At 31.8% G+C, this 20,461-nt stretch overlaps 1 protein-coding gene across 1 annotated transcript in view; it reads right to left on the reverse strand.

Annotated features, from left to right (window-relative positions):
• The window catches only part of LOC135125746 (uncharacterized), a 565,798-nt gene that overhangs the window by 500,264 nt on the left and 45,073 nt on the right, over positions 1-20,461 (reverse strand). The gene's annotated exons all lie outside the window — the stretch shown is intronic.

Consider the following 20,461-nt stretch of genomic DNA (forward strand, 5'->3'; position numbering starts at 1 on the left):
AAACTAGGAATTTCTATGGGATAGATTGTATCTGGGTGTGCTAATGGTTTTCGATGTTCCAATAGCCCAATTCAAGCGGGAATTAATATTACCTACAAGATATTCCTAATATAAATACAAAATTTGACAACAATCGGTGGCTCGTAGATTATCTGTATCATAATTCATAAAAATCCGGGACCGCAGACAGATGTACAGACAGACGGCCAGACAGACAGAAACGGGACACCTTCGTACTGTAGGTGTCACGGAAGGTAGAGAAAACGTAAAAGTAGAGAAAACCGCTTTTTTTAGATTTACAGTTTTTGGAAAAATACAAATCATGCGAAACTGCCTGTTAAATACGTACCGTATGCATGCAACAGGCATTTTGGCACAAACTTATTTACCTGACAGTGTCAGCAAAATGCGAAAATTATGACAATTAATGACGTTTTTAGTTTCCAAGTATGCCACTCTTGCTGAAATTTTAAATTTTCGCTTGAATTGGTCCATTACACCATTAAAAACCTCTAATTAGTTTGTCCAATAAATACGTAAATCCCTGGCAATTTAAGCAAAATGCTAAAGTAGTGAAACTTAATTTTGTTTTTACTTCCCTAATCACTTCTGTTTGCTAAAGATGTCAATTTCCGACTGAGTGGGTCTGTTAGGACATCAGCACCCACTTAACATGTCCAGACACAATTCATAATGTAGAAATATACTATTTTATTAATAACAAAACATATACAGCATAATACTTACACTTAGCTTGCTCAGAATATTCTTCCGCGTAATATAAAGTCTTTTGTTGTTAAAAATTCCTTTTTTTAACGATGAAATATTTTAGGAAAAAATAAAAATCATGCGAAACTGCCTGTTAAATGCGTACCGTATGCATGCAACAGGCAGTTTGGCACCCAAGATAACTGTCAAGGTCATCAAAATACGAAAATTATTACAATTAATTTTAGCCTTACTTCCCTAGTATCTCCTGTTTGTTTAAGATGTAAATTACAGTTTGTATTAGGCTATTGAAACATTAATAAACAGATTATTACGTTCAAATACATTACTTACTGCAGAAGTTGCTTGTTTTCGAAAAAATTAAGTAAGTACTGCAGTATGCGTATGGTACGCAAGCGGCAACAGTTTGACACACACGTTAAAATCTATCAAAATATCATGGTCAGCAAAATGCGAAAATTCTGACAATAAATGACGTTTTTAATTTCTAAGTATATCACTTTTGCTGAAATTTTTTGTTTTCGTTTGAATTGGACCATTACACCATTAAAAACCTCTAATTAGTTTGTCCAATAAATACGTAAATCCCTGGCAACTTAAGCAAAATGCGAAAGTGGTGAAACTTAATTTTGTTTTTACTTCCCAAACCACTTCTGTTTGCTAAAGATGTCAATTTCCGACTGAGTAGGTCTGTTAGGACATCAGCACCCACTTAACATGTCCAGACACAATTCATAATGTAGAAATATTCTTTTTTTTTAATAACAAAACATAGACTGCATAACACTTACACTTAGCTTGCTCAGAATATTCTCACGCGTAATATAAAGTCTTTTGTTGTTAAAAATCCCTTTTTTTAAAGATGAATTATTTTAGGAAAATATAAAAATCATGCGAAACTGCCTGTTAAATGCGTACCGTATGCATGCAACAGGCAGTTTGGCACCCAAAATACCTGTCAAGGTCATCAAAATACGAAAATAATTACAATTAATTACACCCTTACTTCCCTAGTATCTCCTGTTTGTTTAAGATGTAAACTCCAGTTTGTATTAGGCTTTTGAAACATTAATAAACCGATTATTTCGTTCAGATACATTATTTACTGCAGAAGTTGCTTGTTTTCGAAAAAATTAAGTAAGTACTGCATATTGCGTACTGCACGCAAGCAGCAATATTCTAACCATTTTTGACACACACGTTAAAACCTATCAAAATATCATAGTCAGCAAAATGCGAAAATTATGACAATTAATGACGTTTTTAGATTCCAAGTATGTCACTCTTGCTGAAATTTTAAATTTTCGCTTGAATTGGACAATTACACCATTAAAAACCTCTAATTAATTTGTCCTATAAATACGTAAATCCCTAGCAACTTAAGCAAAATGCTGAAGTAGTGAAACTTAATTTTGTTTTTACTTCCCTAATCACTTCTGTTTGCTAAAGATGTCAATTTCCGACTGAGTAGGTCTGTTAGGACATCAGCACCCACTTAACATATCCAGACACAATTCATAATGTAGAAATATACTTTATTTTTAATAACAAAACATATACTGCATATTACTTACACTTAGCTTGTTCAGAATATTCTTACGCGTAATATAAACTCTTTTGTTGTTAAAAATCCCTTTTTTTAGAGATGAAATATTTTAGGAAAAAATGAAAATCATGCGAAACTGCCTGTTAAATGCGTACCGTATGCATGCAACAGGCAGTTTGGCACCAAAGATACCTGTCAAGGTCATCAAAATCCGAAAATTATTACAATTAATTACACCTTTACTTCTCTAGTATCTCCTGTTTGTTTAAGATGTAAATTACAGTTTGTATTAGGCTATTGAAATATTAATAAACCGATTATTACGTTCAAATACATTACTTACTGCAGAAGTTGCTTGTTTTCGAAAAAATTAAGTAAGTACTGCATTATGCGTACGTACGCAAGCAGCAACAGTTTGACACAGACGCTAAAATTTATCAAAATGTCACAGTCAGCAAAATTCTTTTTTATTTTATTTTATTTTATTCAAATGAGAAAATTATGACAATTAATGACGTTTTTAATTTCTAAGTAAATCACTTTTGCTGAAATTTTAAGTTTTCGCTTGAATTGGACTTTTACACCATTAAAAACCTCTAATTAGTTTGTCCAATAAATCCGTAAATCCCTGGCAACTTAAGCAAAATGAGAAAGTAGTGAAACTCAAGTTTGTTTTTACTTCCCTAACCACTTCTGTTTGCTAAAGATGTCAATTTCCGACTGAGTGGTTCTGTTAGGACATCAGCATCCATTTAAGATGTCCAGACACAATTCATAATGCAGAAATATTCTTTTTTTTTTTAATAAAAAAACATATACTGCAAAATACTTACACTTAGTTTGCTCAGAATATTCTTACGCGTAATATAGAGTCTTTTGTTGTTAAAAATCCCTTTTTTTAACGATGAAATATTTTAGGAAAAAATAAAAATCATGCGAAACTGCCTGTTAAATGCGTACCGTATGCATGCAATAGGCAGTTTGGCACCCAAGATACCTGTCAAGGTCATTAAAATGCGAAAATTATTACAAGTAATTACACCCTTACTTCCCTAGTATCTCCTGTTTGTTTAAGATGTACACTCCAGTTTGTATTAGGTTATTGAAACATTAATAAATCGATTTTTACGTTCAGATACATTATTTACTGCAGAAGTTGCTTGTTTTCGAAGAAATTAAGTAAGTACTGCATTATGCGTACTGTACGAAGCAGCAACAGTTTGACACACACGCTAAAATTTATCAAAATGTCACAGTCAGCAAAATGAGAAAATTTTGACAATTAATGACGTTTTTAATTTCTAAGTATATCACTTTTGCTGAAATTTTAAGTTTTCGCTTGAATTGGACTTTTACACCATTAAAAACCTCTAATTAGTTTGTCCAAGAAATACGTAAATCCCTGGCAACTTAAGCAAAATGCGAAAGTAGTGAAACTTAATTTTGTTTTTAATTCCCTAACCACTTCTGTTTGCAAAAGATGTCAATTTCCGACTGAGTGGGTCTGTTAGGACATCAGCATCCATTTAACATGTCCAGACACAATTCATAATGCAGAAATTTTCTTTTTTTTTTAATAACAATACATATACAGCATAATACTTACACTTAACTTGCTCAGAATATTTTTACGAGTAATATAAAGTCTTTTGTTGTTAAAAATCCCTTTTTTTAGAGATGTAATATTTTAGGAAAAAATAAAAATCATGCGAAACTGCCTGTTAAATGCGTACCGTATGCATGCAACAGGCAGTTTGGCACCAAAGATACCTGTCAAGGTCGGTCATCAAAATACGAAAATTATTACAATCAACTACACCCTTACTTCCCTAGTATCTCCTGTTTGTTTAAGATGTAAATTGCAGTTTGTATTAGGCTTTTGAAACTGTTAGAATAAGTATTTTTATTTGTGAATTTAAAGTTTGCTTGTTTTTGTTGGGAGACGAATGACGTCAGACGCTGCAAAGCGGATGCAGGTGTCTCGCTCCCTACTCTTTGTTTTATGTCGTTGGAATGTAGTCGAAGTAAGTCTCTGATTGTCGTCGCAAGAAGACGTTTCAATAAAGCTAGACAAGTTTATTCTCCTCAATTAGTTTTGGCCAATTCCAATGTATTCACAGTAGTATTCACAGAAACATTAATAAACCGATTATTACGTTCAGATACATAATTTACTGCAGAAGTTGCTTGTTTTCGAAAAAATTAAGTATGTACTGCATAATGCGTACTGTACGCAAGCGGCAACAGTTTGACACACACGTTAAAATTTATCAAAATGTCATAGTCAGCAAAATGAGAAAATTATGACAATTAATGAAGTTGTTAATTCCTAAGTATATCATTTTTGCTGAAATTTTTTGTTTTCGTTTGAATTGGACCATTACACCATTAAAAACCTCTAATTACTTTGTCCAATAAATACGTAAATCCCTGGCAACTTAAGCAAAATGCGAAAGTGGTGAAACTTAATTTTGTTTTTACTTCCCTAATCACTTCTGTTTGCTAAAGATGTTAATTTCCGACTGAGTGGGTCTGTTAGGACATCAGCACCCACTTAACATGTCCAGACACAATTCATAAAGTAGAAATATATATTTTTTTAATAACAAAACATATACTGCATAATACTTACACTTAACTTGCTCAGAATATTCTTACGCGTAATATAGGGTCTTTGTTGTCAAAAATCCCTCTTTTTAACCATGAAATATTTTAGGAAAAAATAAAAATCATGCGAAACTGCCTGTTAAATGCGTGCCGTATGCATGAAACAGGCAGTTTGGCACCCAACATACCTGTCAAGGTCATAAAAATAAGAAAATTATTACAATTAATTACACCCTTACTTCCCTAGTATCTCCTGTTTGTTTAAAATGTAAATTACAGTTTGTATTAGGCTATTGAAACATTAATAAACCGATTATTACGTTCAAATACATTATTTACTGCAGAAGAGTTGCTTGTTTTCGAAAAAATTAAGTATGTACTGCATAATGCGTACTGTACGCAAGCGGCAACAGTTTGACACACACGTTAAAATTTATCAAAATGTCATAGTCAGCAAAATGAGAAAATTATGACAATTAATGAAGTTGTTAATTCCTAAGTATATCATTTTTGCTGAAATTTTTTGTTTTCGTTTGAATTGGACCATTACACCATTAAAAACCTCTAATTACTTTGTCCAATAAATACGTAAATCCCTGGCAACTTAAGCAAAATGCGAAAGTGGTGAAACTTAATTTTGTTTTTACTTCCCTAATCACTTCTGTTTGCTAAAGATGTTAATTTCCGACTGAGTGGGTCTGTTAGGACATCAGCACCCACTTAACATGTCCAGACACAATTCATAAAGTAGAAATATATATTTTTTTAATAACAAAACATATACTGCATAATACTTACACTTAACTTGCTCAGAATATTCTTACGCGTAATATAGGGTCTTTGTTGTCAAAAATCCCTCTTTTTAACCATGAAATATTTTAGGAAAAAATAAAAATCATGCGAAACTGCCTGTTAAATGCGTGCCGTATGCATGAAACAGGCAGTTTGGCACCCAACATACCTGTCAAGGTCATAAAAATAAGAAAATTATTACAATTAATTACACCCTTACTTCCCTAGTATCTCCTGTTTGTTTAAAATGTAAATTACAGTTTGTATTAGGCTATTGAAACATTAATAAACCGATTATTACGTTCAAATACATTATTTACTGCAGAAGAGTTGCTTGTTTTCGAAAAAATTAAGTATGTACTGCATAATGCGTACTGTACGCAAGCGGCAACAGTTTGACACACACGTTAAAATTTATCAAAATGTCATAGTGTGCAAAATGAGAAAATTATGACAATTAATGACGTTTTTAATTCCTAAGTATATCACTTTTGCTGAAATTTTAAGTTTTCGCTTGAATTGGACCATTACACCATTAAAAACCTCTAATTAGTTTGTCCAATAAATCCGTAAATCCATGGCAACTTCAAACTAAATGCGAAAGTAGTGAAACTTAATTTTGTTTTTACTTCCTTAACCACTTCTGTTTGCTAATGATGTGAATTTCCGACTGAGTAGGTCTGTTAGGACATCAGCACCCACTTAACATGTCCAGACACAATTCATAATGTAGAAATATACTTTTTTTTAAATAACAAAACATATACTGCATAATACTTACACTTAGCTTGCTCAGAAGTTTTTGTTGTTAAAACTCCCTTTTTTTAGAGATGAAATATTTTAGGAAAAAATAAAAATCATGCGAAACTGCCTGTTAAATGCGTACCGTATGCATGCAACAGGCAGTTTGGCACCAAAGATACCTGTCAAGGTCATCAAAATATGAAAATTATTACAATTAATTAGACCCTGACTCCCCTAGTATCTCCTATTTGTTTAAGATGTAAATTGCAGTTTGTATTAGGCTTTTGAAACATTAATAAACCGATTATTACGTTCAGATACATTATTTACTGCAGAAGTTGCTTGTTTTCGAAAAAATTAAGTAAGTACTGCATTATGCGTACTGTACGTAAGCAGCAACAGTTAGACACACACGCTAAAATTTATAAAATGTCATAGTCAGCAAAATGAGAAAATTTTGACAATTAATGACGTTTTTAATTTCTAAGTATATCACTTTTGCTGAAATTTTAAGTTTTCGCTTGAATGGGACCATTCCACCATTAAAAACCTCTAATTAGTTTGTCCAATAAATACGTAAATCCATGGCAACTTAAGCTAAATGCGAAAGTGGCGAAACTTAATTTTGTTTTTACTACCTTAACCACTTCTCTTTGCTAATGATGTGAATTTCCGACTGAGTAGGTCTGTTAGGACATCAGCACCCACTTAACATGTCCAGACACAATTCATAATGTAGAAATATACTTTTTTTTAAATAACAAAACATATACTGCATAATACTTACACTTAGCTTGCTCAGAATATTCTTACGCGTAATATAAAGTCTTTTGTTGTTAAAATCCCTTTTTTTAGAGATGAAATATTTTAGGAAAAAATAAAAATCATGCGAAACTGCCTGTTAAATGCGTACCGTATGCATGCAACAGGCAGTTTGGCACCAAAGATACCTGTCAAGGTCATCAAAATACGAAAATTATTATAATTAATAACACCCTTACTTCCCTAGTATCTCCTGTTTGTTTAAGATGTAAATTGCAGTTTGTATTAGGCTTTTGAAACATTAATAAACCGATTATTACGTTCAGATACATTATTTACTGCAGAAGTTGCTTGTTTTCGAAAAAATTAAGTAAGTACTGCATTATGCGTACTGTACGCAAGCAGCAACAGTTTGACACACACGCTAAAATTTATAAAATGTCATAGTCAGCAAAATGAGAAAATTTTGACAATTAATGACGTTTTTAAATTCTAGGTATATCACTTTTGCTGAAATTTTAAGTTTTCGCTTGAATTGGACCATTCCACCATTAAAAACCTCTAATTATTTGTCCAATAAATACGTAAATCCATGGCAACTTAAGCTAAATGCGAAAGTGGCGAAACTTAATTTTGTTTTTACTACCTTAACCACTTCTCTTTGCTAATGATGTGAATTTCCGACTGAGTAGGTCTGTTAGGACATCAGCACCCACTTAACATGTCCAGACACAATTCATAATGTAGAAATAGACTTTTTTTTAAATAACAAAACATATACTGCATAATACTTACACTTAGCTTGCTCAGAATATTCTTACGCGTAATATAAAGTCTTTTGTTGTTAAAATCCCTTTTTTTAGAGATGAAATATTTTAGGAAAAAATAAAAATCATGCGAAACTGCCTGTTAAATGCGTACCGTATGCATGCAACAGGCAGTTTTGCACCAAAGATACCTGTCAAGGTCATCAAAATACGAAAATTATTACAATTAATTAGACCCTGACTTCCCTAGTATCTCCTGTTTGTTTAAGATGTAAATTGCAGTTTGTATTAGGCTTTTGAAACATTAATAAACCGATTATTACGTTCAGATACATAATTTACTGCAGAAGTTGCTTGTTTTCGAAAAAATTAAGTAAGTACTGCATTATGCGTACTGTACGCAAGCAGCAACAGTTTGACACACACGCTAAAATTTATAAAATGTCATAGTCAGCAAAATGAGAAAATTTTGACAATTAATGACGTTTTTAATTTCGAAGTATATCACTTTTGCTGAAATTTTAAGTTTTCGCTTGAATTGGACCATTACACCATTAAAAACCTCTAAATAGTTTGTCCAATAAATACGTAAATCCATTGCAACTTAAGCTAAATGCGAAAGTAGCGAAACTTAATTTTGTTTTTACTTCCTTAACCACTTCTGTTTGCTAATGATGTGAATTTCCGACTGAGTAGGTCTGTTAGGACATCAGCACCCACTTAACATGTCCAGACACAATTCATAATGTAGAAATATACTTTTTTTTAAATAACAAAACATATACTGCATAATACTTACACTTAGCTTGCTCAGAATATTCTTACGCGTAATATAAAGTCTTTTGTTGTTAAAATCCCTTTTTTTAGAGATGAAATATTTTAGGAAAAAAAAAAATCATGCGAAACTGCCCGTTAAATGAGTACCGAATGCATGCAACAGGCAGTTTGGCACCCAAGATATCTGTCAAGGTCATCAAAATACGAAAATTATTACAATTAATTACACCCTTACTTCCCTAGTATCTCCTGTTTGTTTAAGATGTAAATTGCAGTTTGAATTAGGCTTTTGAAACATTAATAAACCGATTATTACGTTCAGATACATTATTTACTGCAGAAGTTGCTTGTTTTCGAAAAAATTAAGTAAGTACTGCATTATGCGTACTGTACGAAGCAGCAACAGTTTGACACACACGCTAAAATTTATAAAATGTCATAGTCAGCAAAATGAGAAAATTTTGAAAATTAATGACGTTTTTAATTTCTAAGTATATCACTTTTGCTGAAATTTTAAGTTTTCGCTTGAATTGGACCATTACACCATTAAAAACCTCTAAATAGTTTGTCCAATAAATACGTAAATCCATTGCAACTTAAGCTAAATGCGAAAGTAGCGAAACTTAATTTTGTTTTTACTTCCTTAACCACTTCTGTTTGCTAATGATGTGAATTTCCGACTGAGTAGGTCTGTTAGGACATCAGCACCCACTTAACATGTCCAGACACAATTCATAATGTAGAAATATACTTTTTTTTAAATAACAAAACATATACTGCATAATACTTACACTTAGCTTGCTCAGAATATTCTTACGCGTAATATAAAGTCTTTTGTTGTTAAAATCCCTTTTTTTAGAGATGAAATATTTTAGGAAAAAATAAAAATCAAGCGAAACTGCCTGTTAAATGCGTACCGTATGCATGCAACAGGCAGTTTGGCACCAAAGATACCTGTCAAGGTCATCAAAATACGAAAATTATTATAATTAATTACACCCTTACTTCCCTAGTATCTCCTGTTTGTTTAAGATGTAAATTGCAGTTTGTATTAGGCTTTTGAAACATTAATAAACCGATTATTACGTTCAGATACATTATTTACTGCAGAAGTTGCTTGTTTTCGAAAAAATTAAGTAAGTACTGCATTATGCGTACTGTACGCAAGCAGCAACAGTTTGACACACACGCTAAAATTTATAAAATGTCATAGTCAGCAAAATGAGAAAATTTTGACAATTAATGACGTTTTTAAATTCTAGGTATATCACTTTTGCTGAAATTTTAAGTTTTCGCTTGAATTGGACCATTCCACCATTAAAAACCTCTAATTATTTGTCCAATAAATACGTAAATCCATGGCAACTTAAGCTAAATGCGAAAGTGGCGAAACTTGATTTTGTTTTTACTACCTTAACCACTTCTCTTTGCTAATGATGTGAATTTCCGACTGAGTAGGTCTGTTAGGACATCAGCACCCACTTAACATGTCCAGACACAATTCATAATGTAGAAATATAATTTTTTTTTAAATAACAAAACATATACTGCATAATACTTACACTTAGCTTGCTCAGAATATTCTTACGCGTAATATAAAGTCTTTTGTTGTTAAAATCCCTTTTTTTAGAGATGAAATATTTTAGGAAAAAATAAAAATCATGCGAAACTGCCTGTTAAATGCGTACCGTATGCATGCAACAGGCAGTTTGGCACCAAAGATACCTGTCAAGGTCATCAAAATATGAAAATTATTACAATTAATTAGACCCTGACTCCCCTAGTATCTCCTATTTGTTTAAGATGTAAATTGCAGTTTGTATTAGGCTTTTGAAACATTAATAAACCGATTATTACGTTCAGATACATTATTTACTGCAGAAGTTGCTTGTTTTCGAAAAAATTAAGTAAGTACTGCATTATGCGTACTGTACGTAAGCAGCAACAGTTTGACACACACGCTAAAATTTATAAAATGTCATAGTCAGCAAAATGAGAAAATTTTGACAATTAATGACGTTTTTAATTTCTAAGTATATCACTTTTGCTGAAATTTTAAGTTTTCGCTTGAATGGGACCATTCCACCATTAAAAACCTCTAATTAGTTTGTCCAATAAATACGTAAATCCATGGCAACTTAAGCTAAATGCGAAAGTGGCGAAACTTAATTTTGTTTTTACTACCTTAACCACTTCTCTTTGCTAATGATGTGAATTTCCGACTGAGTAGGTCTGTTAGGACATCAGCACCCACTTAACATGTCCAGACACAATTCATAATGTAGAAATATACTTTTTTTTAAATAACAAAACATATACTGCATAATACTTACACTTAGCTTGCTCAGAATATTCTTACGCGTAATATAAAGTCTTTTGTTGTTAAAATCCCTTTTTTTAGAGATGAAATATTTTAGGAAAAAATAAAAATCATGCGAAACTGCCTGTTAAATGCGTACCGTATGCATGCAACAGGCAGTTTGGCACCAAAGATACCTGTCAAGGTCATCAAAATACGAAAATTATTACAATTAATTACACCCTTACTTCCCTAGTATCTCCGGTTTGTTTAAGATGTAAATTGCAGTTTGTATTAGGCTTTTGAAACATTAATAAACCGATTATTACGTTCAGATACATTATTTACTGCAGAAGTTGCTTGTTTTCGAAAAAATTAAGTAAGTACTGCATTATGCGTACTGTACGCAAGCAGCAACAGTTTGACACACACGCTAAAATTTATAAAATGTCATAGTCAGCAAAATGAGAAAATTTTGACAATTAATGACGTTTTTAATTTCTAAGTATATCACTTTTGCTGAAATTTTAAGTTTTCGCTTGAATTGGACCATTACACCATTAAAAACCTCTAAATAGTTTGTCCAATAAATACGTAAATCCATTGCAACGTAAGCTAAATGCGAAAGTAGCGAAACTTAATTTTGTTTTTACTTCCTTAACCACTTCTGTTTGCTAATGATGTGAATTTCCGACTGAGTAGGTCTGTTAGGACATCACCACCCACTTAACATGTCCAGACACAATTCATAATGTAGAAATATACTTTTTTTTAAATAACAAAACATATACTGCATAATACTTACACTTAGCTTGCTCAGAATATTCTTACGCGTAATATAAAGTCTTTTGTTGTTAAAATCCCTTTTTTTAGAGATGAAATATTTTAGGAAAAAATAAAAATCATGCGAAACTGCCTGTTAAATGCGTACCGTATGCATGCAACAGGCAGTTTGGCACCAAAGATACCTGTCAAGGTCATCAAAATACGAAAATTATTACAATTAATTAGACCCTGACTTCCCTAGTATCTCCTGTTTGTTTAAGATGTAAATTGCAGTTTGTATTAGGCTTTTGAAACATTAATAAACCGATTATTACGTTTAGATACATTATTTACTGCAGAAGTTGCTTGTTTTCGAAAAAATTAAGTAAGTACTGCATTATGCGTACTGTACGCAAGCAGCAACAGTTTGACACACACGCTAAAATTTATAAAATGTCATAGTCAGCAAAATGAGAAAATTTTGACAATTAATGACGTTTTTAAATTCTAGGTATATCACTTTTGCTGAAATTTTAAGTTTTCGCTTGAATTGGACCATTCCACCATTAAAAACCTCTAATTATTTGTCCAATAAATACGTAAATCCATGGCAACTTAAGCTAAATGCGAAAGTGGCGAAACTTAATTTTGTTTTTACTACCTTAACCACTTCTCTTTGCTAATGATGTGAATTTCCGACTGAGTAGGTCTGTTAGGACATCAGCACCCACTTAACATGTCCAGACACAATTCATAATGTAGAAATAGACTTTTTTTTAAATAACAAAACATATACTGCATAATACTTACACTTAGCTTGCTCAGAATATTCTTACGCGTAATATAAAGTCTTTTGTTGTTAAAATCCCTTTTTTTAGAGATGAAATATTTTAGGAAAAAATAAAAATCATGCGAAACTGCCTGTTAAATGCGTACCGTATGCATGCAACAGGCAGTTTGGCACCAAAGATACCTGTCAAGGTCATCAAAATACGAAAATTATTATAATTAATAACACCCTTACTTCCCTAGTATCTCCTGTTTGTTTAAGATGTAAATTGCAGTTTGTATTAGGCTTTTGAAACATTAATAAACCGATTATTACGTTCAGATACATTATTTACTGCAGAAGTTGCTTGTTTTCGAAAAAATTAAGTAAGTACTGCATTATGCGTACTGTACGCAAGCAGCAACAGTTTGACACACACGCTAAAATTTATAAAATGTCATAGTCAGCAAAATGAGAAAATTTTGACAATTAATGACGTTTTTAAATTCTAGGTATATCACTTTTGCTGAAATTTTAAGTTTTCGCTTGAATTGGACCATTCCACCATTAAAAACCTCTAATTATTTGTCCAATAAATACGTAAATCCATGGCAACTTAAGCTAAATGCGAAAGTGGCGAAACTTAATTTTGTTTTTACTACCTTAACCACTTCTCTTTGCTAATGATGTGAATTTCCGACTGAGTAGGTCTGTTAGGACATCAGCACCCACTTAACATGTCCAGACACAATTCATAATGTAGAAATAGACTTTTTTTTAAATAACAAAACATATACTGCATAATACTTACACTTAGCTTGCTCAGAATATTCTTACGCGTAATATAAAGTCTTTTGTTGTTAAAATCCCTTTTTTTAGAGATGAAATATTTTAGGAAAAAATAAAAATCATGCGAAACTGCCTGTTAAATGCGTACCGTATGCATGCAACAGGCAGTTTTGCACCAAAGATACCTGTCAAGGTCATCAAAATACGAAAATTATTACAATTAATTAGACCCTGACTTCCCTAGTATCTCCTGTTTGTTTAAGATGTAAATTGCAGTTTGTATTAGGCTTTTGAAACATTAATAAACCGATTATTACGTTTAGATACATAATTTACTGCAGAAGTTGCTTGTTTTCGAAAAAATTAAGTAAGTACTGCATTATGCGTACTGTACGCAAGCAGCAACAGTTTGACACACACGCTAAAATTTATAAAATGTCATAGTCAGCAAAATGAGAAAATTTTGACAATTAATGACGTTTTTAATTTCGAAGTATATCACTTTTGCTGAAATTTTAAGTTTTCGCTTGAATTGGACCATTACACCATTAAAAACCTCTAAATAGTTTGTCCAATAAATACGTAAATCCATTGCAACTTAAGCTAAATGCGAAAGTAGCGAAACTTAATTTTGTTTTTACTTCCTTAACCACTTCTGTTTGCTAATGATGTGAATTTCCGACTGAGTAGGTCTGTTAGGACATCAGCACCCACTTAACATGTCCAGACACAATTCATAATGTAGAAATATACTTTTTTTTAAATAACAAAACATATACTGCATAATACTTACACTTAGCTTGCTCAGAATATTCTTACGCGTAATATAAAATCTTTTGTTGTTAAAATCCCTTTTTTTAGAGATGAAATATTTTAGGAAAAAAAAAAATCATGCGAAACTGCCCGTTAAATGAGTACCGAATGCATGCAACAGGCAGTTTGGCACCCAAGATATCTGTCAAGGTCATCAAAATACGAAAATTATTACAATTAATTACACCCTTACTTCCCTAGTATCTCCTGTTTGTTTAAGATGTAAATTGCAGTTTGAATTAGGCTTTTGAAACATTAATAAACCGATTATTACGTTCAGATACATTATTTACTGCAGAAGTTGCTTGTTTTCGAAAAAATTAAGTAAGTACTGCATTATGCGTACTGTACGAAGCAGCAACAGTTTGACACACACGCTAAAATTTATAAAATGTCATAGTCAGCAAAATGAGAAAATTTTGAAAATTAATGACGTTTTTAATTTCTAAGTATATCACTTTTGCTGAAATTTTAAGTTTTCGCTTGAATTGGACCATTACACCATTAAAAACCTCTAAATAGTTTGTCCAATAAATACGTAAATCCATTGCAACTTAAGCTAAATGCGAAAGTAGCGAAACTTAATTTTGTTTTTACTTCCTTAACCACTTCTGTTTGCTAATGATGTGAATTTCCGACTGAGTAGGTCTGTTAGGACATCAGCACCCACTTAACATGTCCAGACACAATTCATAATGTAGAAATATACTTTTTTTTAAATAACAAAACATATACTGCATAATACTTACACTTAGTTTGCTCAGAATATTCTTACGCGTAATATAAAGTCTTTTGTTGTTAAAAATACCTTTTTTTAACGATGAAATATTTTAGGAAAAAATAAAAATCATGCGAAACTGCCTGTTAAATGCGCACCGTATGCATGCAACAGGCAGTTTGGCACACAAGAAAATAGCTGTCAGTCACCAAAATACGAAAATTTAAATAGTTAATAATGCCTTTGGTTCCCAGTACTAGAATTGTTTGTTAAAAATTTGAATTACTGCTTGAATTGGTCGCCGAACTTTGGCATTATTCACTATTTTCCGATTTTGCTTATGATAAATATTCTCATATTGCCATCTACCTGTGGAAAGAAGAAATTCTGCTTTCAATTAATGATTTTCTGTTGCATGTTTGTCGATCCTATACCATGTTGCCAAATCACGTGCCGAACTGCCGACCGGGTGCGGTGGTAGTTTGGCACCAGTGCGAAAGTGCACAAAATATGCCAAACTGACTGAAATTTACTCGAAAAATGTGCGGAAAAGCCCACTTTATGAACATATATGTGTAGATAAGCAGAGAAAAATGTTGTGCCTGGGTTGGAGTCGAACCCACGTCTCTTTGCTTTCCGGGCAAGTATCTTTACCACTGGACCACGAGGCCACTTATCTTTCTCTGCTTACCGACGTGTTATTGTGCCGTCACATATACTTGTACATTTAATGTAGAAGTAGTTAATATGCCTAGAGATAAATATAGCAGAAAACTCAAGAAAAAAGAAAAGTATAACACAAATAAAAAATAAAGATGGATTATGTTGTATAAGAGCCGTTATTGTTGGGTTAACTTATCATACAAACATTATACTCGGTAAAGAATATAACGATAATGAATTAAAATATATAAGAATGGGAAGAAATTTACAAACAACTTTAGTTCAAGAGCTATGTAATCAGCTTGGAGAATATAATGAACAGTATTTTACTTTAGACGATATTGCAAATATAGAAAGAGTATTAAAAATGCAAGTAAAAGTCGTAGCAGCCGAATGTTTTAATTCCATAATATGTATATTCGGGGTCTGAAAAAAATATAAAAATCTATTTAAAAAAATGGAAATCATTTTGATACAATCAACAGTATGACAGCTTTCTATGGTCAATCTTATTATTGTGAAAAATGTGATAAACCATATCAAAACAAAGATAAACATAAATGCAAAACGAAGGATAAAATATGCACAATGTGTTTCAAATCTAATCACAAAGAAGACTCTGCAAAAAGAATATATTGTGAAAAATGCAATAGATACTGTTTTAATCAAGAGTGTTTAGAAAATCATTCTGAAGTTTGTGAAAGATTTTACAAAAGTTTAAAGTATAATAAAATAGTCGAAAGAGGTGATAAATAGGTTGATGAAGGTAACAAAATGATTCAAGAAGGCAATAAAATAATTGAAAAAGGAAACAACAAGATTAATATGTTTACCGGCAAACGTTGCCCAGAGATGAAGATGATGATCCAAAAGGGTAATCAAATGATTAAAGAAGGTAACAAAATCATAGAAGATAGCAGTAAAAAACACAGATGTGGGTGGCAAAAATGTAGAAATTGTTATAAAGAGGTTGAAATACTTAAAAATAAATGTTATATGCAATGGAAACGGCAAAAAGGTGGAATATTTGAAACAACGATGAAAGACGGTGATAAAAAATACAAAGTAAAAGGTTGTAAAAATTGTGATAGAAAAGGTTGTACAATAACTTTTCCTGATAAAACAAACAAAAGAGTAAACTATCACATTTATCAATGTAAACAATGTAAAAATTGTATTAAAATACCAAACAAGAACGAAAACAGTTATCAATGTCTTAATTGCGAATGTTTATTTAATACAACTAAATGCACTTACACACGAAAATATGTATTCTTTGATTACGAGGCAATGCAGGAAACGGGGACTCATGAACCTAATTTAGTTATAGCTCATGATTTTTACGGTAATGTTGATTCTTTTAAGACTACCAAAGATTTCTGTAAATGGTTAATTTCTAGAGATCATAAAAGATATACAGTTATTGCACATTATGGAAAAGGTTATGATTCTTACTTTATTCTAAAATATTGCGTTGAAAACGACATTAAACCTTTTTGCATATATAATGGATCTAAAATAATGTTAATGGAGATAAAATCAATTAATTTAATAATAATAATAATAATATAATAATAATATGTATTTAATGTCGAAAAAGATACAAAATCCATAAGACGACATATCGAAAATAGAACTAAACATGTGCAAACTAATTACAAAAAAAAAAGAAATACATAAAAACTAAAAATAATTAATCCATACAACTTAAAGATTTTTCAGGTAGCTGTTTAAAGAAGATAAAGTTACATTAAAAAAGTCCAGATTATTTGAAATTTTGTTTATAGATCTAACTATATTATCCATAGGTGCATGAAACGTAAAATTAGTACGATGAAATCTAGGTATAAAAGTTTCAGAGCAACGAGAACCTAATCTAGGTACTCTAATATCAAACAACATAACTAGGCCAGGGCAGTCAATGCAATTCTGGAACAACTTATAACCCAAACGAATTTCAGCTTTTTGTTTTCTACTCTCCAGTAGTTCCAGGTTTACAAGTACAAGCCTTTGGTCATAGCTATAATTATCCTTATTTATTCCCATTTTAAAAAGTAGGTAATTGACAAACTTACGTTGTACTCTTTCAAGACGATCAACGTGGGTTTTATAAAATGGGAACCAAATAACAAAACAATATTCAAGAATCGGTCTAACTAAAGTTACAAACAATTTGTGTAGACAACTAATATCCCAAAAATCAATAGACTGACGTTTGATAAAGCCACAAGTTCGAAATGACTTATTCAGAACAAAATCAAAATGACTAGCAAATCGTAGCTCTGAATCTAAGATTACACCCAAGTCGTTGATTTCAGAAACGCGTTCGAGAGTAACATTATTCAAAGTATATGGAAACACAATACAGTTAGATCTACGGGTAAATGTTATAACCTTACATTTATCAGTGTTTACTCCCATAGAGTTGTTAACGCACCAAGAACTAATGATTTCAAGTTTATTTTGAAGTAAATGACAGTCGTTAATACTAGAAATTCTACCAAAAATTTTTAAGTCATCTGCAAACAATAAGCAATCATCGAGTAGACAAGCCAAATCGTTAACAAATAAGGAAAACAAAACAGGTCCAAGATGGCTTCCCTGTGGAACACCTGACGTCACAATAATTGGATCAGAATAATGGTTCCCTAACTGAACTATTTGAGACCTCTGTTTTAAGTAAGATTCGATCCACTGGTAAAGATTACCGGCCAAGCCGTATTGTTTTAATTTGTAAAGTAGAATATCGTGGTCAACTCGATCGAAAGCCTTGCTAAAATCGGTGTATATTGTATCGACTTGGTAACTCTCCTCTAATGCTGTGTAAGTAAAGTTAGTAAAAGAACTTAAATTAGTTACAGTACTACGTCCAGGATAGAAACCGTGTTGCTGAGATGAAATAATTGTTTTAAATGAAACGAAAATGTTCTCAGTTATTATAGTTTCAAGTAGCTTACATAGGGCTGGTATAACACAAATTGGGCGGTAATTAGTTACGTCCGATCTAGAACCCTTTTTATGTAAAGGGATGACGTACGATAGCTTCCAGATTTCAGGACAAAGACCAGATTTTAAGCACTTGAAGTAAACTATACTTAGTGGCCATGATAGACTATAGCTGCATTGCTTTAAGATACGAGCAGGAATCCCATCTGGTCCTGGGTTGAAGCTGTCCTTTAAGCGTGTCAGTTTAGTAGCAACAATTTCAGAAGTAATTTCAATATTACACATTGTTCCAGAATTATTCGTCGCCTGAGAACTTAAGTCGTCCACAGACCAGAGCGAGTCCGGGCCAATTTCGACCTTAGCGTTCAGACGCGATTTGGTCTACAGACCACATTCTAGAAACGTTTGCTGCCTTGCGTTAGAGCGAATTCGGTACACGTCCACTGTAACGAAGGAACCGGTTTCTACCATAATTTCTGCGGGAAAGAATTGTTTGGTCGAATTTTACAACGAATCAGTGAACATACGTTCATTCGCATGTTTTCAAATCGTATCTTTTGATTTTGTTTGATAAAAATTTCTCAATTTAAAATACATGAAAAATGCAATACATGTTTTTCCTGAATTTGTAATTATTAATGGAATGCATAAATTCCGAAATATTATAATCAATTTGTATTAATTTTTAATAATATATTCTACTGAAAATTTCTGAAACAATAGTCCATGCACTGTGATCAACACTGAGAAAATTTTTAACAATAACATACTCTTAGTGATATTCGTTTATCTATTGTTTTTTTTAAGAAGAGCAAAATATTTTAGTGTTTAAAAATTTCATTAAATATTCCTCAGAGCTGAATTCTTTAAAATAATATATGAACACCTCAATAAGTTAATCCAAAATATATTCATATATTTGTAAACAAATTGCATGCATCACTACATATAGTATAAAACAAAGTCGCTTTCCGCTGTCTGTCCCTATGTATGCTTAGATCTTTAAAACTACGCCACGGATTTTGATACGGTTTTTTTTAATAGATAGAGTGATTCAAGAGGAAGGTTTATATGTATAATAACATTCATTATATAGTAGAGAAATATTGTTATTTTTGAGATTTCTAATGTGATGTCGTAAATAATTACATTTTTTCCGTTTACATTGCAAACGCAGGCTGAACCTTACGAGATTTTTCAAAATAATGTAGGTACTAAGTACGATATTGTACAGTTTGAAAAGGTCTACAGAAAACTGCGCGATGGTATATGCATAAACCAGACACAGACCAAAAACGTAAATTATGTTATGCGCTCGTTCTTATGTCTTATGTCCATTGTGAATGGGCAGTTATGGATAGCCCACAATAACATTGTTTTACTCCTAATTTAAAGCGTGCGAAGCCGCGGGCAAAAGCTAGTTTTAGGATAAAGAATTAAATGCACACTGATATTCCTACATGATAAAATTTACAGTTAAAAATTTTTGAAGTTCGGTTTACTTGAACAGTGAGTATTACATACAACAAATACCAAAATTACACCACAATACTTGTTCGGCAAACAGAAGAGGAGCAGTATGAGAATAGAAAACAAGTTGTTACTGATGACTAGTTAAATTTAAAATAATTCCTTTTTAAAATATAAAAATTAAAATTATATTAGGTGGTGCGTCTTTCGATAAAAATCTTAATGGTATTCGGTAAATTGTATCTACTTGTAGTTGTAAACGAAAATAAATATTTTGTAGTTATTATTGTGAACTTCCTACGAATGCAACAGAGCCACAATAGATGAATTTATGGTACTGTTTCCCTCGTAATTTTCAGGTAGTCACCCAGATGTTACGATTCTGGAATTATTTGCCTGGTTTTCAAGTTTCTCCAGCGTTTTTAGATAACAATGTCCTATACGACCCGACGTATTTATTTTATCTTTTACATGTATTAATGTTTTTCAGAATTTGACCATTTTC

The sequence above is a fragment of the Zophobas morio genome, unplaced genomic scaffold (genome assembly GCF_036711695.1).
Source record: "Zophobas morio isolate AGI-343-1 ecotype UQ-CSIRO unplaced genomic scaffold, CSIRO_AGI_Zmor_V1 ptg000009l, whole genome shotgun sequence".
Classification (NCBI taxonomy): domain Eukaryota; kingdom Metazoa; phylum Arthropoda; class Insecta; order Coleoptera; family Tenebrionidae; genus Zophobas; species Zophobas morio.